General features: G+C 43.0%; 1 long non-coding RNA gene across 1 annotated transcript in view; it reads right to left on the bottom strand.

Moving 5' to 3' along the window:
• Window positions 1-986: 986 nt before the first annotated feature.
• The window catches only part of LOC308489476, a 23,723-nt gene continuing 797 nt past the window's right edge, over window positions 987-23,912 (bottom strand). The window contains exons 2-3 of the long non-coding RNA XR_013992104.1: window positions 4,336-4,630; window positions 987-1,091 (exon numbers count right to left, since the gene is read on the bottom strand). This is a non-coding gene — a long non-coding RNA (uncharacterized lncRNA). The remainder of the gene's footprint in view (window positions 1,092-4,335; window positions 4,631-23,912) is intronic.

The following is a 23,912-nucleotide window of genomic DNA, read 5'->3' as shown; positions in this document are numbered from 1 at the left end:
TCTTCCACACTTATGGGGGCTTTAACTTGTGTTTAATGGGAAAGGAAACTCAATGCTAAGTGTTCATATAATCAGTAGAGCCGTCCCATAGTCACATAGCAGCCTAGCCGACTGTCCCCCCTGTGTCTTTCCTTGAGGAAAGAAAAGTCTGTGAGACTGTACCTTTTTGGGACTTTGCTTATCTCTGTTTTACACCTTATGTCTCTCTGTCTGGTCCCCAAAAGATGGTTTGCAGCCAATGACGAGTAAGATTCCCCACAGGGGAACAACTCAAGCCAGGCGGAACCGAGTGGGGACCCCCAAGGAGCTGCCTTAGAAGATCCAAAAAGGAGCCTTGCCTGCCCTTCCCCACTGCCTGGGAAAAGCCACTGCTGACTCTGGCTTTCCTCTCTCACCTGATTGTGAGAGAAGTCATGAGGGCAATAATATCAGCTCTCTCCACTTATCTCAACGGAGCTGTTACTACATGAGAGACTTGTCCCTGGGAGGGTACATATTGTAGTTAAGACATCATGGGACTTTATGCTTCGGCTGTTAACAGACAAAGAGTGATTGAAATAAACATTTTTTCTGCTATGATGTATGAGTCTCACAGGCCGTGTAAGAAACAATGTTACTTTCTTGTATTTGTATGAGTGTCAATAAAAGCCACCAGTCGGCCCGATTCAAGGCTTCAGTCTCTGGTGACTGTGAGACCCCTTGGCCTTCTGAGATTTAACTGCATTAAGTCTCTGTTTCTTTCTTTCTTAAAACTTAACCCAAAGCTGCCCCTTCTCGTTCCCTCACTGCCTGTGGTGCTCTGGACACGACAGTCCCACATGGTAAAGAAATACCCCACCTAAAACACTATTGGTTCTTCCGTTGAGAAACACAGGAAGTCTCCATGGTGAAGTTTAGTGTTTAAAGAACCTGGTGTCACTACAACAGCCCACGAAAAAGAGAAGTGCTCAGTGTTTCACCTGGATCCATGTAGAGACTCCTACTGGCTAAGCCAGGCTTCAACCAGGAAAGCCCTTGTAAATAAGCAGAAACACGGCAGCCAGACCCAGTTGGGTTAGGTTAACCTTGGTATGATGTGGCACCTGGGGAAACTGAAAGAGACAAGGGGGTCACCATCGATACCCCTCCTTCTTCATGGATCTGCCCAATGTGACCTTCATGTGCCCACAGTATTTCCTGGCCAGTGGTCAGCTGTACATTCATAAAAGTTTTAATCCTTGGAAACAAAATATAGGATTTTGTGAGAGTTGTAGTGGTTCTTTCTTCATCTGCTTTCCTTTATATTCTCTCTGCCTTATCTATCTTCCTTCACTTAGTTGCTCTTTATCTCATTTCCTTTTCCCCTTCTCCCTCTATATATTACGAATTAGTCTTAGAAGCAACACAAAGACTGCACACACTTTTACTCGTTTTCTAGGGCTCCCTTAACAAAGTACCACAAACTGTTTGGCTTAAAACAACAAAAATTTATCATCTCACAGTTCTGGAGCTTAGGAGTCTACAATCAAGATGTTGACAGGGAAATACTTTCTCCAAAGATTCTATGGAGAGAGACTTCCTTGCCTCTTCCAGCTTCTGGAAGCCCCAGGTGTTCCTTGACCTGTGGTAGCAATCCAGTCTCTGCCTGTGTCTTCACATGGCTGTCTTCCCTCTGTGTGTCTGTCTCTGCATCTGCTCTTTATTTTATAAGGACACCAGTCATATTGGGTAAGAGCCTTCCCTAATCCAGTGTGACCTCATGTGAACTTAACTAATTATATCTGCAAAGACCAAATAATGCTATTTCCAAACAAGATCACATTCACAGGTACTGGGAGTTAGGACTACAAAGTACCTTTGTTTGGGGGAAAAAAATCATCCCATCCCAACTCCAACAGAGTGCTGTAGCCCACTAGCTGGCCCTGTATCATCCTCATAGCACAAAACTTAACTTTATGAAGGCAGTGAGATTAAGAATTTTCGAGTTTGTCCATAAAAGCAAACAACCCAATTAAAAAATGGGCAGAGGATATGAAGAGACATTTTTCTAAAAAGAACATACAGATGGCAAACAGACATATGAAGAAATACTCAACCTCACTAACCATCAGAGAAATGCAAATAAAAACCACAATGAGCTACCACCTCTCCCCAGTCAAAATGGCTATCACCAATAAATCAACAAACAACAAGTGCTGGTGCGGATGTGGAGAAAAGGGAACGCTTGTGCACTGTTGGTGGGATTGCAGATTGGTGCAGCCACTATGGAAAACAGTATGGAGGTATCTCAGAAATCTGAAAATGGAACTACCTTATGATCCAGCAATTCCACTCCTAGGTATCTATCCGGAGAAACCCAAAATTCTAATTCAAAAAAATGTATGCACCCTGATGTTTATTGCAGCACTGTACACAATAGCCAAGACATGGAAACAACTGAAATGCCCATCAGTAGATGACTAGATTAAGAAACTGTGGTACATTTATGCAATGGAGTATTACGCAGCCATAAAAAAAGAATGAAATCTTACCATTTGCAACATAGATGGACCTAGAGAACATTATGCTAAATGAAATAAGTCAGACAGAGAAAAACAAATACCATATGATCTCACTTATATGTGGAATCTAAAGAAAAGAATAAATGAATGAACTAATCAGAAACAGTCTCAGAGACATAGAGGAAAAACTGAGGGTTGCTAGATGGGGAGGGTGGGGATAAAGAGGAAGGTGAGGGGAGTAGAAAGCACAGTCAGTAACCACAAGATTGCCACGGGTTTACGAAAGTTAATTTGGGGAATGTAATCAATAATGTTGTAAAGATTTTGTAGGGTATCCGATAGACACTTGTCTCATTAGGGAGACCACCTCAGGGATGGTGTAGGTGCCTGATCACTGCAGTGTATACACCTGAAGCTGAAGTTGAACAATAATGAATGTCAACTACAATTTTATATATACATATACTTCCAAGAAGTGGAGTACAGAATTAGAAATAGAGGTAGTGGAAATGTAATGGCTGTGTGTGATATCAGAGCGGTAGTAGATGGGGAGAGGGGGGGTTATCACTGTGTGAGGGATATAAATGACAAATGTTTAACCAGTACATTATTTTGGATACCTGAAACTAATTTTAAAAATGTTTTTAAAAAAAGAATTTTGGAGTTTGGAGGTGGCCGGATGGCTCAGTCGGTTAGAGCGCGAGCTCTCAACAACAAGGTTGCCAGTTCAATTCCCGCATGGGATGGTGGGCTGCGACCCCTGCCACTAAAGATTGAAAACAGCAACTAGACTTGGAGCTGAGCTGTGCCCTCCGCAGCTAGACTGAGAGACAACGACTTGGAGCTGATGGGCCCTGGAAAAAGACACAGTTCCCCAATATTCCCCAACAAAATTTAAAAAAAAGAAATTTTGGAGTTTGGCAGGTAAACATCGGGGTTGTTGTGCATTTCAGCTTCACATGAATTTGGCATTGGCCGTGGTTCCAAATGAAAAGCCTGCGTTTGTGTCACTCTTCAAGAAAACTGGGACTGTCTCACCTTAGGCATCTTAATTTTTGCAAAGTCCATCTCTAAACTCAGTAGCACCAATGTTACCTGAGACAAAGTCTATAGAAAGAAATTTGTGATGATTCCACCATATTTAAAAAGCCCACTCCATCCCTTCTTACTGACCATGAGACCTTTCTTTCTTTCTTTTTTTTCTTTTCATTTAGTTTTTTTTAAAAACCTTTATTTCTAATTATAAAACCTTCATTCACTCTATGGGAAAAATAGAAAAGATAAGAAGAAAGTCAGAATGCTGAGAAATAGAGTGTATAGCACACAGTGAAGCAGAATTGTAGCAGGAAACAGATGATCATTTTAGAACCAGACTAATAATATGTGTCATGAGACATAAAAAGACACACGAGCAGCCTTCCAGCAAACACAGTTTGAGAACAAGAGTAACTGAGAATGAAATCATGAATGCCAAGATAAACCAAAATTTTAACAGATGCAGACAATGGTAAAAGGAATTCTGCTGGTGACTGGATTAATGACGTTGAAGAATGACATGAGAAATCATCCAAGAACACAGATTGAAAAAGTCAATGTGCTATATAGATGATGTATTACAGAATTGTACACTTGAAACCTATGTAACTTTACTAACCATTGTCGCCCCAATAAACTTTAATTTTTAAAAAAATCAAAAAAAGAAAAGAACAGAAAAGGGCAAAAGAGTAGAAATTATGAAAGGAAAGATTTTAAAATAAAATCATAATGAAAGTGACAGAGAAAGAAACAAGAACTTGAAGTAACAAAAAACCACTGATTATAAAAAAGTCTTTCTGAAAATCATGCAAAACCTTACCCATTACCAAGATTTCAAGGCAATCACTGGGGTGCGAGGCCAAGATGGGAGCCCTTGTTTGATGGTAGACACGGCTGTAGTCCCCAGTGTTACTGACAGTCACATTCGGAAGGGAGAAGACTGCCCACCTTCCTCCTGGTTTCTGATGTGGCACGTGACTTCTACTATTTCTTTTCAGTAGAATAAATGTCACATCCTCAAGTATATTGTCTGGCCTATGGCACTGCAGTCACATTTCTTCCTGAGGTCACCTTATGCCTCATGAGGTCCTGGAGGGAAGGTTTGGGCAAACTTCCTATAAGAGAAAAATCATTTCCTGTAAGAGAAGGTCAGAGGTAACCCTGGCTTCCCTCCTGCACTTGGCCTTCCAGGAGGAGCTCTCACACAGGAGGAAAGACATGATATCTGGTGCTTGCCCGCTCTCAACGCCAGGAAAGGGATGTTCCCCCTCTCCCACCACCAAGGCCTGGATTAAATCAACTGACTCCAAAAATGTCATTTCTCAATTGCTGACATGGAAGGTGAGAGCTCCTTATCTCCCTGTCTTCTACTGGTTCCTGCCTCATTTTCTATTCCAAGAAAGATTGTGTGTGTACCAAAACTCATCCTCAAGTACCTCCTCCTCACCTGTGACCACAAGTGGATAGGCATCACTGGTTGCGGAGCTTCTGAAAGAGGCCTTTTTCATGGAGTATTCACAGGTGTACTCCCAGCATCACTGTGACTCAAATTCAACCCTGGACTCCTGTAGAACTAGGTAGCTGCACGGGAACCAAAAGGAGGCATTCCCTCCTATCTGAAAACAAAGTTTGCCTTCCTGGTAAGAGTCGAGCACATCAGATCACCTTACTCTTGGGAGATGCCACCCAACCAGGTGAAGCTCTGAGAAAGGGCTTGGGAGGTGGCCCTAGCAAGGAGTAGAGCTCAGGTTAGATTACACACTCAACTTAAAGAAGGAAAGGATGGGGAATGAAAGAACAAGTCGTGTTTGGATAAGAAGAAAAAAACACTCATCATCTATTGTGTATATTTTGCCAACACACAACCCTGAAAAAGAATCATCCATGAGACATAAGCACCTGCCTCAAGCCCATGTCCTCACCCTGCCCTGGTCCCTGAGGGGCCGCCCCAGAGGCTGTTGCTGAGAATGGATCCCTGGAGATGAAGCATTTGGGAGTTCTCATTTTCCTCACAGAGGACTGCACCAGCTCTGCTCTCAGCTCCTCCATCATTGCTCACAGAAGTTCTCCTCCATGATCTTGGGCTGCGCTCACTTCCCAAGGCTCCAGAACCTTTCTCAATTAGACTTATAGTCCATAAATCATACTATTATCATCTTCTATCCCACACTACATTTAATCTAGCCATTTCTGTGACAGCCTATGTTATATTTTCTAGATTGGTTCACATGGAAGAGGCAGTAACCATGAGGTGACTGGGGAAGTCTGGTGACTGAGTTTGACCCTAGTCAACTCATTTATCTAAGACTCAATCGGCTTGGGGGTCTCCTGATAGTCTCTTCTGTGATAAAGTGACCAGGAACCTTCCCCAATAATAATGGCTTCCTGGGATTTTGGGAAGCATAAATCAAGACAGAAACCATTTGGTCATCATTTTTTAAGAGAGTTTACATACTTTATGTACTTTATGTACATAAGTTTATGTACTTTATGCCATGGGAAACATAAAATATCATTATCCTGTTCACACTTGCCAGGCAAGCATTCTTTGCTAATCATTTCTGCATCCCAGGCAACTACACAGGTCCTGGCATATAGTAAAACCTCTACAAATGCACATTGACTGATGAGATGCTCCACTTTAAGCATGATTGAGAGATCCCACCAAGTTGTAAAAAGATGCAACCTTACAATACCTTCCTGTCTTCCTCCCACCAGCTTGACCCCATCCCTACCTCACACCATAATGACCCACATCCATTGAGTGTGTATCGATAAGTATTATCGATTGCTGTGCACAGACTTAATTTCAAGGCCCGATATGCAAGACACACCACCATAAACCGGGATGAAGGGGTTAAAGAGTTTTATTACAAAGCGAAAGTAAGTAAGACAAAACAGAGATTAGGGGAATATATCATCATACCACTAACAAGCAAGGAGGCAATTCATCATACCACCAGGGCCCAGTCAATTAGAGTCGTAGAAACAGCACCGGTCGTTCATCAGCACAGGCAAAACATAATGAGCAGAAACAGCACCGGCCCTTCATCAGCGTGGGCAAAATCCCAGTCAAGTAAAGTCATCAGCACGGGCAGAATATCTTGCAGCAGCCGAGGCGGCACAGGGAACAACAACTACTGTGCCTGCCTCGGCTTTCTGGGGTTTTGAGAACTTCACTAACAATAGCGGCAAGGAGCCAATAAGCATATGTGTTAGCAACACAAGAAACTGCTCTCGGATCTGGCTAGGAGCCGGGGCCAGTCCTTGGTACAAGATTAGATGTATCGGAGCTTCGCACCAAGGCGAAGGCCAGGCTCCACATCCTGTAACTATTTTCTTGGTCCTTGGGAGGGTAGTGTCGTGCGGGGTGTCAAGCGGGATCTCTGGTCCCGCTCCCCACATAAGAATGCAGGACATGGTGAGGCCAAAAAGGAACACCCACGGAGCCATAAGTAGGGGAGTCATACCACTATATTCTCACTGGCAGCTGGGTTAGAGATATAGGAAGTAGGAGCCACACTGCAACCCTCACTGCTCTGCTTGCAGGCTCAGCCACCATCTTCTTGCTAGCCCCCACTTTTATCTGCTAGCATAGCCACAGCAGTTATATTAGTGGCCAATGGCTTACGGGTTACAGCTGACGGTCAACTAGCCACAGCTGATGGCCATCTGATCACAGTTGATGGCCATTTACTACCCGAGCCAGCACCTTTCTATGTGAGGCCGAGAGCCTGGAAACTCTTCTCTGGGGCTCTGTCCCCACACTCCACCCCTACAGGTTCTCGCCTCACAATCTACGTGACAAGTGTCTTCCGCGAGGGGCCTTGTGCGAGGAGCCTGGAGGTGAATGCAATATCCTGGACAAAGCCAGGCTCTCTGGGCACAGCCAGAGTTTCTCAGGGCACCACCAGTCTCTCCAGGCACAGCCAGGGTTTCTCGGGGCACTACCAGTACTTCTGGGCACAACCAGACTTCCCGGGTTTCTTAGGGTACCACCTGTCTCCCTGGGCACAGCCAGGGCCTCTCAGGGCACTGCCACTCTCTCTGGGCACAGCCAGACCTCCTGGACTCACCCAGGGTTCTCAGGGCACCACCACTCTCTCAGGGCCTCTCAGGGTACCGTGCTGGAACAACAGTGGCTCACAGTCAACGTGCTTACATATTCTCGATGGTGGCCGGTCAAGACACAAAAGCAAACATCCGCCAGTTCCACTACATGGTGGTATGTTCCCAAACAGTCAAGTGGTCCATTAAATTAGGGATGGAAGGCAATTCCCCATAGTCCGTAGTCATTCACCAGGGCTGTTCTGGGGGTGAGGGACGACCTTGACCTCACCCTCATCTCCCACGGAGGATTCAACAAGCGTTTCCTCCTGGGACTAAAAGTCCTGAAGCTGGGCTGCTTCAGCAAGCAGTTCCCAGCCCACAGGGCGGCAACAACCTCCGCTTTCTCCGGCCTCTGCTGGTTGGGGAACCATCCACATCTTCCCACCCCTCCACGGGGATCGAGCTCTCCGGCAGCTGCTCCTCCTGGTCTTCCTCAGACTGAGCTTTATACGCACAAACTGCTCCACTGCCCTTCGGAAAGCTTTGGCCAGCACCGTATCCTGCCGACTACGCCATGTGTCGTGTGGGAGACACTGATCGCTGCGCCATGTGTCGTGCGGGGCGTCTGGCGGGGTCTCTGGTACCGCTCCCCACATAAGAACGCAGGACATGGTGAGGCCAAAAAGGAACACCCATGGAGCCATTGGTAAGGGAGTCATATCACTATATTCTCACCGGCGGCATCCGCCTCTCTGCAATCCGCTATTGCTGGCCCCCATTTTTTCTGCTAGCGTAACCACAGCAGTTATATTAGTGACCAAAGGCTTACGGGTTACAGCTGATGGCCAACTAGCCACAGCTGATGGCCATCTGATCACAGTTGATGGCCATTTACTACCTGAGCCAGCACCTTTCTATGTGAGGCCGAGAGCCTGGAAACTGTTCTCTGGGGCTCTGTCCTCACAGTAGCCAATCCTTCCAAAGCCAAGCACGTATCCCAGCCACTGTGAGAGTTTACATCCCCAAATGTTCCCAGGCAGACCTGCATATATTCTATTCCTTACAGGGTGGGGTAAGGAATTGGCTGAGACACAGAGGAAGCTCTGTCATGGGCTATGCTAGTTGTGACCACCTTAGCTTTAGTCTTTAAAGCTGATACAGAAATCAGCCCTAGCTTATATCATGTATTTTAAATGCAGTTCAAACAGCCTGTGCAGGGGGAGAGACTACAAAACATACGTGACTTCCCCGGAAACACGGTCAGAGAGCCTGAGAAGGGAGGCTCTTGCTTTTGCCCAGGTGGGGCTCTGGTAGAAAGAAAGCCCTGTGGACTACGTAGAGCCTAGGCATCGGGGAAATAGGGTGAAGGCTGAGAGCTAAGTCACTGTGACCAAACCAGGCCAGGCACCACACACTGTCCCTGAATGAAGAAACCGGGGTTCCTTGGCAACTGCAAACAGACATCCTGAGTGCACCCAGCTCTACACCCAGGGACATTTATAAACAGCTTTATCAAGGCATAATTCACATACCATAGAATATACCCATTTAAGGTGTGCGGTTCAATGGCTTTCCTATGTTCACACATATGTGCACACATCACACAGTCAACTTTCAAGCATGCTCAGGGCCTCCCAGTGACGTCCCATACTCTTGTCGCTTCCCTCTTCTGCCTCTCCCAACCACTAATCAACTTTCTATCTCTATAGACTGCCCTCTTCTGGACATTCATAGGAATGGCATCAGATAACAGGTGCTCTTTGGTGACTGGTCTTTCACCCAGCGGAGTGACACCCTCCTCTTTCATGTCCTTAGAATTTCCCCAGCCCAGCGTCTGTTCACCCAGCCCAAGGACATTGTAGTTCAGAAGACCCCATACCTGTATCCCTCTTAATTTCCTGTTATAGCCGAGTGGAAACAGTAATGACTTTGGAAGCGGAGCGCCTGGGCTTGCATTTTGACTTTTTTGCTCACTCTTTGCAGGATCCTCAGCCTTCAGTCTTAGGGGCCTCACTTATCACTGGGGGCCAGTTCCCATCACACAGGTTGTTTGAAAGGATCTGAGGGGTATTTCCCACAGGCGCTCTGGGGGGTGATGTTAGATGGTGCAGTGACCGGATTCTCTAGCATTAATCATGGCATGAGAAGGTTATTGCCCTTTCAGACCACGTTAAGCCCTTCTGATCACAGAAAGGAGAAAAGCTCAGCTGACGGTGGACGTTATTACCCCTCTATCACTGACTACTCTCTGTGACAGGGAAACAGTCATCCATGGGCTCAGGAACTTGACAATGGACAGCATAAGGTTAGAATTGCTAACATTCCTCCATTGTATCGCCTTTACATTGTATTATTTTTTCATAGTAACCCTTCTTTTTAGGGTAGGTGACACTGGCCTATTACTTAACGCATTGCTAAAACATTTCCATCTTCATATAAATGTTTTTTTAATTAGTTTCAGGTGTACAAAACAATGTCATAGACATTTATACCCCTCACAAAGTGATAACCTCCCTCCCCCAATTTACTACCCCTCTGACATCATATAAGCTGTTACAATTCCATTGACTCTATTCCTGATGTCCCTTCCTTCCTCCCATGTGACCCACAGGTTTAATGTCACAACTGCATTCATGAAATGAAAAATCAGGTAGTGTCACAGCAAGCACCCCCCACTAGGTCTTCATTCCTATAAAATCAATACCCAAACAGAGTTAAATTCCAGATTTTAGGCCTCAAGTACTCACTCCCTAGAAGAGCCCCAAATCCCTAAGGTCTGAGTCTGAAGGACTCTGACTGAGAAGGTAGAAACAGGTTGGTATGGAGACTACTGAGAGTCCCTAGGTAATAGAAAAGATGCTGGATATTAGTCTGGAATGGTCTAATCAATGTTAGTAACTGTACAGTTGCGTCGCTTAATGACAGGAACACATTCTGCGTAGTTGCCGTTAGGCGATTACTTCATTGTGTGATCATAAGAGTGCAGTTACACACACCTAGAAGGTCCCGCCCACTGCACACCTGGACTGGATGATACAGCCTATTGCCCCAGCCTGGACAGCATGTTACTGCAAACAATGATACGAGATTAAATCAAGCACAAGAGGAAATGATGCAATCAAGGGACACAGTAAACACAAGATGTGTGAGGCTGCTGCCGACATTAACACAGCATGCTGTTTTGCAACAGACTTCTTTAAGTGGAAAATTATAAAATAATGTTAAAGAGTATCATATTATAAATCCAGAAACCAGTACAGTTTTTTGTTGTCAAGTGTTATGCTCTGGGGCGGCCGGTTGGCTCCGTGGTCGGAGCGTGGCACTCATGACACCAGGTTCGATTCCCACATGGGCCAGTGAGCTGTGCCCTCCACAGCTGGATTGAAAACCATGACTTGACCTGGAGCTGGGCTGCGGCCCCCATGGCTGGATTGAGAACAGCGACTTGACGTGGAGATGACGGGTCCCGGTAAAACACACTGCTGCTCAATATTCCCCAATAAAAATTCAAAAATAAATAAATAAATAAAAATTGTTTCTTTAAAAAAAGTATTATGTACTGTATATAATGGTATGTGCTCTATAAATTTTTAGACTTGCAGTGCAGGTTTGTTTACCTCAGCATCACACAAACATATGAGTAATGCATAGCACAATGTTAGGATGGCTACGACATCACTAGGAAATAGGAATTTTTCAGCTCCATTATAATCTTATGGGACCACCATCATATATGTGGTCCATCATTGACCGAAATGACTATGTGGTATATGACTGTCTTCGTTTCCTAGGGCTACTGAAACAAAGTACCATGAACTGGGCAGCTCTAAATAATAGAAATTTATTCTCTCACAGTCTGGAGGCCAGAAGTCTGAAATTCGGGTGTTGGGAATTCCAGGCTGTCTCTGAAGGCTCTTGGGGAGAATCTGTTCCATGCCTTTTTCTTAGCTTCTGGTCTTGTCACAGTCCATGGTGTTCCTTGGCTTATAGATATACTTAGCATAAGTTTTCAAGGTAAAAGAAGTCAGACACAAAAATTCAAAAATTGGGCAACTCAACAGAATGAAATATCCAGAATACGGAAACAGGAAACGAAATGGCAGTTGCCAGGGGCTGGTGGGAAGGGGACAGGGAGCGTAAGTCCTTAAGGATTACACCTTAAAAGTAAAGGCAGCAGTTTGCTCTCCCACGTGTTAGTACCTACTGTGACGTCAGCAGAAGCCTGTGATGTCGTCAGAATGTTCCAAGGGCTCAGAGCTCAGTTCCCAGAAGTTGGTCCTAGGTGAGCCATGAAAAAAGGCCCAGGTAAGTGTTGCAGGCTTCAGTATCCTAAACACAGTACACTAGGATTTAGAGCTTCAACTTTCTGAGACATAAAATTTCCCCTCCTTGATATATAAACAGTGAGTTGTTGCCATTAACTGATGGAGAAGAAATGGAGACTGACATGAACAGCTTTTGGCCTTCTGACAATTTTTTTTTAATTGGGGAAGGGGAACAGGGCTTTATTGGGGAACAGTGTGTACTTCCGGGACTTTTTCCAAGTTAAGTTGTTGTCCTTTCAATCTTAGTTGTGGAGGGTGCCGTTCAGCTTCAAGTTGTTGTCCTTTCAGTCTTCGTTGTGGAGGGCGCAGCTCAGCTCCAGGTCCAGTTGCCATTGCTAGTTGCAGGAGGTACAGCCCACCATCCCTTGTGGGAGTCAAACTGGCAACCTTGTGGTGGTTGAGAGGACGCGCTCCAACCAACTGAGCCATCTGGGAGCTCAGTGGCAGGTCAGCTCAAGGTGCCGTGTTCAATTTTAGTTGCAGGGGGCGCTGCCCACCATCCTTGCGGGACTAGAGGAATTGAACTGGCAACCTTGTGGTTAAGAGCCCACTGGAGATAGGAGTTAGGAGTTAGGAGCCTTCGGAGTTAGGAGCATGGAGCTCTAACCGCCTGAGCCACCAGGCCAGCCTCCAATCCTAAAATTTATATGGAACCATAGAAAGACCCTGAATAGCCACAACATTCCTGAGAGAGAAGAACAAAACTGGAGGTATCACGCTACCTGATATCAAATTATACTACAAAGGCCACCATAATCAAAACAGCATGGTATTGGCATAGAAACGTAGAAAATAGATCAATGGAACATAGATCAATGGAAGAGAATAGAGAGCCCAGAAATAAATCCATGCCTATATGGTCATTTAATTTACAACAGTGGAAGCAAGAATTTATATTGGGGTGGTCTATTCAATAAATGGTGCTGGGAAAACTAGACAGATACATGCAAAAAAATGAAAGTGGACCATTTTCTTATGCCATATACAAGAATAAACTCAAAGTGGATTAAAAACTTAAATTAAGATACAAAACCATAAAACTTCTAAAAGAAAATATAGGAAGTAAACTCTCAGACATTATCCTTAACAATATTTTTACTGCTATATCTCCTTGGGCAAGGGAAACAATAGAAAAACAAACAAATGGGACATTAAACCAAAAAGTTTTTTCACTGCTGTTGTCATGCAGCAGCCTAACCGTCTGTCCCCTCGTGCCTATCCCTAAAGAAAGAAGAGTCTGTGAGACTGTTCCTTTCAGGGACTTTGCTTCACCTTTGTGCTTACACTTCATGTCTCTCTGTTTGGTCCCCAAAAGATGGTTGGTCAGTCAATGACGGGTAAGATTCCTCATGGGAGGAACAACCCAAGCCAGGAGGAACCGCGTGGGGATCACCAGGAGAACTCACGGGGTAAAGAGAGGTGGGCACAGCCCCCACCTTCCCCCAGCTGAGGAGAGCTTCTGCCCATGTGGCTATATTCCTTCCCACAACCTGCTTGGGAAGTGATTCAATGATGTGATAACATCAGTTCTCCTTCCATTCTTAACAATAAGTTTCAGCATAAAGGATCTGTCCCTGGGGAGGCACACAGCATAATTGTTAAGACATCAAGGGACTTTCTATTCTAGTTGTTTGCAGGCAAAGGTGATTTATTTGAATCAGTTTTCTGGTATGATGTATGAGACTCACAGACCGTGGAGAAAACAATACTACTTCCTTGTGTGTTCATCAATAAAAGCCAGAAGGCAGACCGATTCGGGGCTCTCAGTCCTTTGAGGCTGGGAGACTTCTGGCCCTGTTTCATAACTTTCTTGATTTCTGTTTCGTTCTTAACCCTTCGCCGCCCCTTCTCGTTCTCTCACTGCCTGTGTTGAGCTGGATGCAACACACAGCAAAGGAAACCATCAAAGAACAAAAAACCAAAAAGACATCCTCCTGACTGGGAGAAGATATTTGCCAATGATACATCTGATAAGTGGTTAATATTGAAAATTTACAGAAAACTCATACAACTCAACACCAGAAAAACAAACAATCCAATTAAAAAATGGGCAGAGGACCTGAATAGACATTTCTTTAAAGAGGACATGCAGATGGCCAATAGACATGAAAAGATGCTCAATGTCACTAATCATCAGAGAAATGCAAATAAAAACCACAGTGAAATACCACCGCACTCCTGTCAGAATGGCAATCATTAATAAATCAACGAACAAGTGTTGGCAAGGATATGTAAAAAGGAAACCCTCACGCACTGATGGTGAGATTGCTAATTGGTGCAACCACTATGAAAATCAGTATGGAGTTTCCTAAAAAAATTAAAAATGGAAATTCCTTATGACCCAGCAATTCCACTCATGGGTATTTATCCAAAGAAATCCAAAACACTAATTCAAAAAAAATATGTATGCAACCCTATGTTCACTGCAGCACTATTCACAATAGCCAAGATATAGAAACAACTGATATGCCTATCAACAGATGATTGGATAAAGAAATTGTAGTACATTTATATTATACAATGAAGTATCATTCTGCCATAAAAACTAATGAAATCTTACCATTTGCAACAACATGGATGGACCCAGAGAATATTATGCTATGTGAAATAAGTCAGACTTAGAAAGACAAATACCATACGACCTCAGAATCCATGTGGAATCTAAAGAACAGAATAAATGAACAAACAAAACAGAAACAGACTCATAGTTACAGAGAACAAACCGATGGTTGCTAAATGGGAAGGGGGTTAGAGGGTGAGAAAGGTGAAGGGATAAAGAAGTACAAATTGGTAGTCACAAAATAGTCACAGGGTTATGAAATACAGTATGGAGAATATAGTCAATAATGTAAAAACTATGTATGGTGTCAGATGGGTAGTAGACTAGTTGGGGTTATCATTTCTTGAGGGGTGTAAATGTCTAATCATATGTTGTTTTGTAAACCTGAAACTGATAATAAAAAAGCTAGTAAAGGCCGGTCCGGTGGCTCAGGCGGTTGGAGCTCTGTGCTCCTAACTCTGAAGGCCGCCGGTTCAATTCCCACATGGGCCAGTGGGCTCTCAACCACAAGGTTGCCAGTTTAACTCCTCTGAAGCCCGCAAAGGATGGTGGGCAGTGGCCCCTGCAACTAAAATTGAACATAGCACCTTGAGCTGAGCTGCCGCTGAGCTCCCAGATGGCTCAGTTGGTTGGAGTGCATCCTCTCAACCACAAGGTTGCCAGTTCAATTCCCGCAAGAGATGGTGGACTGCACCCCCTGCAACTAGCAACGGCACTGGACCTGGAGCTGAGCTGCGCCCTCCACAACTAACACTGAAAGGACAACTTGAAGCTGAACAGCACCCTCCACAACTAAGATTGAAAGAACAACTTGACTTGGGAAAAAAAAGTCCTGGAAGTACACACTGTACCCCAACAAAGTCTTGTTCCCCTTCCCCAATAAAATCTTTCAAAAAAATATTTTTAAAAAAGCTAGTAAAAAAAATTAAGGTTGTGATAGGAATGGCGGCAGCGGGGCGCACTTAAGTTCTCCTCCGGATCTTATCACAAATGGGACATATAACCCATCAAAGGACTCTCTGCTCATCATGCAGAACACCTAAGTGACTCCTGCAAGGATTACTTGCAGGTGGGCAAATTGGGCAAGCAGGGGAAGAGGGAAGGGAACGGTGTGGAGACGCGGGCCGCATCTGCGGCTGTGGGGACAGCGGACCGCATATGAGGCGGTGGGGAAGCGGACCGCATTTGCGGCGGTGGAAACGCGGTCCACACCTGTGGCTGTGGGGATGCGGCCCGCACCTTTGGCTGTGGAGGCACGGCCCACATCTGCAGCTGTGAAAACGTGGCCAGCATCTGCAGAGGTGGAAACGCGGCCGGCATCCTCAGGTGCAGAGATGCAGGGGATCCCAGGACGGAACAGAGAACACAAAAGCCAGGAGGTGGGCTCTTTCGCTGCGGCCCACAGCTGATCTCTCCTGCCGAGGAGGCAGCATATCCAGCATTTGAGGCAATAACCGCAGCTGGGTCCTCCAGCTGGGCCCTAGGCTGGACAAAGGACACAAACTCCATACCTGGGCCCCTCCCCTCTGTCCTACCCCCACCCTTCCAGAGACTTAAACTGGCCCCAGAACTGAGGAGTAGTGTCAGGTTACAGAGGAGTCTTAGTGCTCAGGCTCTGGGAAGACCGGCGTGCAGCTCTGACCCAGGGAAGAGGCTGAGAATAGTGTGATTTTTGCTGGGCTAGGAGAGAAGAGACTCCTCTATCCCCAGCCACCACCTTTTCTGGCCTGCAGGAAGAGTGTGACAAGGCTGGGCTGGGAGAGAGGAGACTCCTCCATCCCCAGCCCCCACCCTTTCTGGCCTGCCTAGGGCGGGGCAAGTGCAACTGCAGAGGCACTCCCAGGGATCAGCAGTAAGCGGCAGCTCCCGGCTTTCAGCAGCTCAGAAATCTCCTGCCCGCCACACACACACACACACACACACACACACACACACACACACGGAAGAAGTGCCCTAAGACTCAGGAGAACTAAACACAGGGCTGGTGGTGCTACTCTCAGTGTGCATATGTGCAGGCAAGGGCAGAAACTGCACTGAGTTTGTAAAAACTACCATCCAGACCCCTCATTCCCACGCATCTAATTCTGCAGTTCCAACATCACTCTGGGCACCAGGTGACCGGCTCTGCCTGCACAATATGCAGGGGACTCTTTGGTACAGCAGAGGACAACCTGGAGATTACTTGGTGGGCTTAGGCCAAGACTGGCGCTGCTTTTTGTTTTGCTTTGTTTTGTTTTGTCTTTATACCTTTGATATCTTTGCCTGTGTTGAGTTGGGGTTGTTGGTTGTTTTTACCTGTGAATGTATTTTGATTTTTACTTTGTTGTTGTTGTTGTCGTTGTTGTTGTGCTTGCTGATTTGCTTTGTTCTGAAATTGCCCTACCAGGGCCCAGCTTAAGAGGCACAAGATTCAACATATCCAGAGGCCAACTCCAGACCAAACCAGAGTACTACCGGGTTTGACCTACAAGAGGCACACCCAGAGGGAATTCTCCACAGGCACAAGAGCCCACATAGGCCAAACCACATTTAAGCGGTCAACCCTCATGCAGCAGAACACCCTGCGGTGGGCAGAGCCAAGTCTTACAACTAGTCAGCCTAGGAGTTAAAACCACCTACTCACAAGCAAAAAGCAATTAAAGATCTTCTTTAACAGGACAATATACACAACACAAGAGTCACCTTTGGAGCACATGCAGAGGAGAAGAACGAAGTAGTGCAAGTCAAATATAAAGGACACATACTACATAAGATAACCCAGCAAGAAATAAGAACTCTAGGGGATCTACCTAATACATCAAAGCGAACACAGAGAGTCAGCCGGAATGGGGAAACAAAGAAACATGTCCCAAATAAAAGAACAGAAGAAACCTCCAGAAGTGGAACCAAATGAAACAGAGGTAACCAAACTATCAGAGACAGAGTTCAGAACACTGGTGATAAGAATGTTTAAGGAGCTTAGAGATGACATAAAGAAGGATGTAGAAATCATAACGAACAACCAGTTAGAGCTAAAGAACACAATCACTGAAATAAAGAACTCATTTGAAGGAATTAACAGCAGGTTAGATGAAGCAGAGGATCGAATCAGCGACTTAGAAGACAAGTTAGCAGAGATCAACCAAACAGAACAACAGAGAGAGAAAAGAATTAAAAACAATGAAGATAGTTTAAGAGACCTCTGGGATAACATCAAGCGCAACAACATGTGCATCATAGGAATACCAGAAGGTGAAGAGAGAAGGCAAGGGATTGAGAACATATTTGAAGTAATAATGTCTGTAAACTTCCCTAACCTGATGAAGGAAACCAACATACAAGCCCAGGAAGTGCAGAGAGTTCCAACCAGGATAAACCCAAACAGGCCCACACCAAGACACATTATAGTTAAAATGGCAAAGCTTAAAGACAAAGAGAGAATCTTAAAAGCAGCAAGAGAAAGGCAGAAGGTTACGTACAAGGGAACGCCCATAAGACTATCAAATGACTTTTCTACAGAAACATTGAAGGCCAGGAGGGAGTGGCAGGAGATACTCAAAGTGATGGAAAACAAAGGCCTACAACCTAGATTGCTTTATCCAGCAAGGCTATCAATTACCAATGGAGAGATAAAGAGCTTCCCGGAAAAGAATAAGCTAAAGGAATTTATTACCACCAAGCCAGCATTGCAAGAAATACTAAAAGGACATCTGTAAATAAAAGAAAGATGAAAACAATCTAACTACACATTTTAAAATGGCAATAACTAATGTACATATCATTAATCACTTTAAATGTAAACGGATTAAATGCTCCAATCAAGAGACATAGGATGGCTGAGTGGATAAGGAAGCAAGACCCTTGTATATGCTGTATACAAGAGACTCACCTCAGATCAAAAGACACACACAGGCTGAAAGTAAAGGGTTGGAATAAGATATTTCATGCAAATGGAAGCGAGAAAAAAGCTGGAGTTGCAATACTTATATCTGACAAAATAGACTTTAAAATGAACAACATATTAAAAGACAAAAATGGGCACTAAATAATAATAAAGGGATCAATCCGACAAGAGGACATAACCCTAGTAAACATCTATGCACCTAACATAGGAGCGCCTAAATATATAAAACAGGTACTGACTCACATAAAGACAGAGATCAACGGTAACACTATCATAATAGGGGACTTCAACACACCTCTGACAACGAAGGACAGGTCCTCCAGACAGAAAATCAATATGGAAACAACAGCCTTAAATGATACATTGGACCACTTAGATTTAATCGATATTTTCAGAGCACTTCACCCCAATGCTGCAGAATACGCGTTCTTCTCAAGCGCACATGGAACATTTTCCAAGATAGATCATATGTTAGGCCACAAAACAAGTCTTGATAAATTTAAAAAAATTGAAATCATACCAATTGTCTTCTCTGACCACAGTGCTATGAAATTAGAAATGAACTACAGGAAAAAAACTGGAAGACACACCAATTCATGGAGGCTGAATAACTTATTACTAAATAATGAATGGGTCAAGCAGGAGATCAAGGAAGAAATCTAAAGATATCTCGAGACAAATGAGAATGAGAACACGACAACCCAAAATCTATGGGATGCCGTGAAAGCAGTTCTAAGAGGGAAATTCATAGCATTGCAGGCCTACCTAAAGAAACAAGAAACATCACTAATTGACAGTTTATCTTCACACTTCAGGGATCTGGAAAAAAGAACAGCAAAATAAGCCCAAAGGGAGCACAAGGAAGGAGATAATAAAGATCAGAGCAGAAATAAATGAAATAGAAACCAGAAAAACAATACAAAAGATCAATGGATCCAAGAGTTGGTTCCTAGAGAAGATAAACAAAATTGACAAACCTTTAGCCAGACTCATTTAAAAAAAAGAGAGAGGACCCAAATTAATAAAATCAGAAATGAAAGAGGAGAAGTGACAACCGGCACCGCAGAAATACAAAAAATTTTAAGAAACTACTATGAGCAACTATATGCCAACAAATTTGACAATCTAGAAGAAATGGACAATTTTCTAGAGGCATACAACCTTCCAAGGCTAACTCAAGAAGAAACAGAACCTGACTAGACTGATTACCATCAGGGAAATTGAATCAGTAATCAACAATCTCCCAACAAACAAAAGCCCTGGACCAGATGGCTTTACAGGTGAATTTTACAAAACATTCAAAAAAGAATTATCACCTATTCTTCTCAAGCTCTTCCAAAAATTCCAGAAGGAGGAAAGACTCCCAAACACTTTTTACGAAGCCACTATCACCCTGATCCCAAAATCAGACAAAGACACCACTAAAAAAGAAAACTACGGGTCGATATCTAATGAAAATAGATGCAAAAATCCTCAACAAAATATTAGCGAACAGAATTCAGCAATGCATTAAAAAGATTATACACCACGATAAAGTGGGATTCGTCCCTGGTATGCAAGGGTGGTTCAACATCCGCATATCAATTAATGTGATACACCACATTACAAAATGAAAAATAAAAATCACATGATCATATCAACAGATGCAGAAAAAGCATTTGCTAAAATCCAGCAGCCATTTATGATGAAAACCCTTAAGAAAGTGGGAATAGAGGGATTATATCTCAATATAATAAAGGCCATATATGATAAACCCACAGCTAACATCGTAATCAATGGGGAAAAGCTAAAACCATTCCCCCTAAGATCAGGAACAAGGCAAGGTTGCCCACTTTCTCCACTTCTATTCAACATAGTGATGGAAGTTCTAGCCACAGAAATCAGACAAGAAAAAGAAATAAAAGGCATCCAAATTGATAAGGAGGAAGTAAAATTATCATTATATGCAGATGATATGATACTATATATAGAGAACCCTAAAGACTCCACCAAGAAACTATTAGAGCTGATAGATAAATTTAGTAAAGTAGCAGGATACAAAATTAATATTCAGAAATCAGTTGCATTTGTATATACCAATAATAAAACATCAGAAGGAGAAATTTAAAAAGAAATCCCATTTACAATTGCTCCAAAGACTATAAAATACCTGGGAATAAATTTAACCAAAGAAGTAAAAAATCTGTACTCAGAAAATTATAAGACACTGAAGAAAGAAATGAAAGAAGATACAAATAGATGCAAACACATACCATGTTCGTGGATAGGAAGAATTAATATAGTTAAAATGTCCATACTGCCTAAGGCAATATACATATTCAACGCAATTCCTATCAAACTACCAACGACATTTTTCACAGAAATAGAACATATAATCCTAAAATTTATATGGGACCATAAAAGACCCTGGACAGCCTCAGCAATCTTAAGAAATAAGAACAAAGTGGGAGGTATAACAATACCTGACATCAAATTATACTACAAAGCTACAGTAATCAAAACAGCATGGTACTGGCATAAAAACAGACACATAGATCAATGGAACAGAATAGAAAGCACAGAAATAAATCCATGCCTATATGGCCATTTAATCTATGACAATGGAAGCAAGAATGTACGGTGGGGTAAAGACAGTCTATTCAATAAACAGTGCTGGGAAACCTGGACAGACATATGCAAAAAAATGAAGCTGGACCAACTCCTGACACCATATACAAAAATAAATTCAAAATGGCTTAAAGACTTAAATGTAAGATCTGAAACCATAAAATTCCAGAAGAAAATATAGGATGAAACTTCACAGATATTACCCGGAGTAAGATTTTTACTGATATATCCTCTTGCGCACTGGAAGTAAGAGAAAAAATAAACGTGGGATTATAGCAAACTAAAAAGTTTTTTCACAGCAAAGAAAACCATCAATAAAACAAAAAGGGATCCTACTGAATGGGAAAAGATATTTGCCAATGATATATCTGATAAGGGATTAATATCACAAATCTATAAAAAACTTACTCAACTCAACTCCAAAAAAACAAACAACCCAATTAAAAAATGGGCAGAGGACTTGAGGAGACATTTTTCTAAAAAGGACATACAGAAGGCAAGAAGACATATGAAGAAATGCTCAACCTCACTAACCATCAGAGAAATGCAAATAAAAACCACAATGAGATACCACCTCACCCCAGTCAAAATGGCTATCATCAATAAATCAACAAACAACAAATGCTGGTGCGGATGTGGAGAAAAGGGAACGTTAGTGCACTGTTGGTGGGATTGCAGATTAGTGCAGCCACTATGGAAAACAGTATGGAGGTATCTCAGGAATCTGAAGATAGAACTACCCTATGATCCAGTAATTCCACTCCTAGGCATCTACCCGGAGAAATCCAAAACTCCAATTCAAAAATATGTATGCACTCCTATGTTTATTGCAGCACTTTACACAATAGCCAAGATATGGAAACAACCGAAATGCCCATCGGTCGATGACTGGATTAAGAAGCTGTGGTACATTTATACAATGGAGTACTACGCAGCCATAAAGAAAAAAGAAATCTTATCATTTGCAACAACATGGATGGATCTAGAGAACATTATGTTAAGTGAAATAAGTCAGAAAGAGAAAGACAAGTACCATATGATCTCACTTATATGCGGAATCTAAAGAAAAGAATATGTGTATGAACTAATGAGAAACAGTTTTGGGGACACAAAAAACCGAGAGTTGTTAGATGGGTGGGGGGGAGGGGGTTGGGGATGGGGGGAGGGGTGAAGGGATTGGGGGGGCGGCTGGTGACCACAGGATGGCCTCAGGGTTTTTTGAGAATTACTTTGGGGAACTTATTCAATAGTGTTTGGGGATTTTGTTGGGTGTCCGATGGACATGTGTCCTGTTTGGGAGACCACCTCAGGGATACTGTGGATGCCTGGTCATGGCATTGTACACCAGAGGCTGGACATTAATGAATGCCAACTATAATTTTATGTGTATAATGTGATGGCTCAGTGTGAGGTCGGGGTGGTGGTGGATGGGGGGAGGGGGGTTCACGGTGTGAGGGATGTAAAAATAAAATAAAATAAAATAAAACTATTATAAAAAAAAAGTTTTTTCACAGCAAAGGAAACCATCAATAAAACAAAAAGGGATCCTACTGAATGGGAAAAGATATTTGCCAATGATATATCTGATAAGGGGTTAATATCACAAATCTATAAAAAACTCACTCAACTCAACTCCAGAAAAACAAACAACCCAATTTAAAAAAGGGCAGAGGATATGAAGAGACATTTTTCTAAAAAGGACATGCAGATGGCAAACAGACATATGAAGAAATGCTCAACCTCACTAACCATCAGAGAAATGCAAATAAAAACCACAATGAGCTACCACCTCTCCCCAGTCAAAATGGCTATCATCAATAAATCAACAAACAACAAGTGCTGGCGCGGATGTGGAGAGAAGGGAACACTTGTGCACTGTTGGTGGGATTGCAGATTAGTGCAGCCACTATGGAAAACAGTATGGAGGTATCTCAGGAATCTGAAAATGGAACTACCTTATGATCCAGCAATTCCACTCCTAGGTATCTATCCAGAGAAATCCAAAACTCCAATTCAAAAATCTTTATGCACTCCTATGTTTCTTGCAGCACTTTACACAATAGCCAAGACGTGGAAACCACCAAAATGCCCATCAGTGACTGGATTAAGATGACTGGATGACTGGATTAAGAAACTGTGGTACATTTATACAATGGAGTATTACGCAGCCATAAAGAAAAAAAGAAATCTTACCATTTGCAGCAACATGGATCGATCTAGAGAACATTATGTTAAGCAAAATAAGTCAGAAAGAGAAAGACAAGTACCATATGATCTCACTTATATGGGGAATCTAAAGAAAAGAATAAGTGAATGAACTAATCAGAAACAGTTTTGGAGACAGAGGAAAAACTGAGGGTCGCTAGATGGGTGGGGGATGGGGATAAGGGGGAAGGTGAGGGGATTAGAAAACAGTCGGTAACCACAAGATGTCCACGGGGTTTTGAAAATTAATTTGGGGAACGTAATCAATAATGTTGTAAAGATTTTGTAGGGTATCTGATGGACACGTGTCCCATTTGGGAGACAACCTCAGGGATGATGTAGATGCCTGATCACTGCATTGTACACCTGAAGCTGAACAATAATGAATGCCAACTATAATTTTATGTATATATATATATATATATATATATATATATATATATATATGTATATACTTACAAGAAGTGGAGTACAGCATTAGGGATAGAGACAGTGGAACTGTAATGGCTCTGTGCGATGTCAGAGGGATAGTGGATGGGGGAAGGGGGGTTCACACAGTGTGAGGGATATAAATGATAAACGTCTACGTATTACTTTGTGCATTTGAAACCAATAAAAAAATATATATATAAAAAGACTAATACTGGCACTTATATATGAAATGTAAACAAGTCAAACTTGTAAAGAACAGAAAGTAAAATAGTGGTTACCAGGTCATGGGGGATGGGTAGATAAAACTGACTTTTTTAAGCGTACAAACTTGTAAG

The sequence above is a fragment of the Rhinolophus hipposideros genome (assembly GCF_964194185.1).
Source record: "Rhinolophus hipposideros genome assembly, chromosome: 21".
NCBI classification, from domain to species: domain Eukaryota; kingdom Metazoa; phylum Chordata; class Mammalia; order Chiroptera; family Rhinolophidae; genus Rhinolophus; species Rhinolophus hipposideros.
This window is presented reverse-complemented; position numbering and strand designations above follow the sequence as displayed.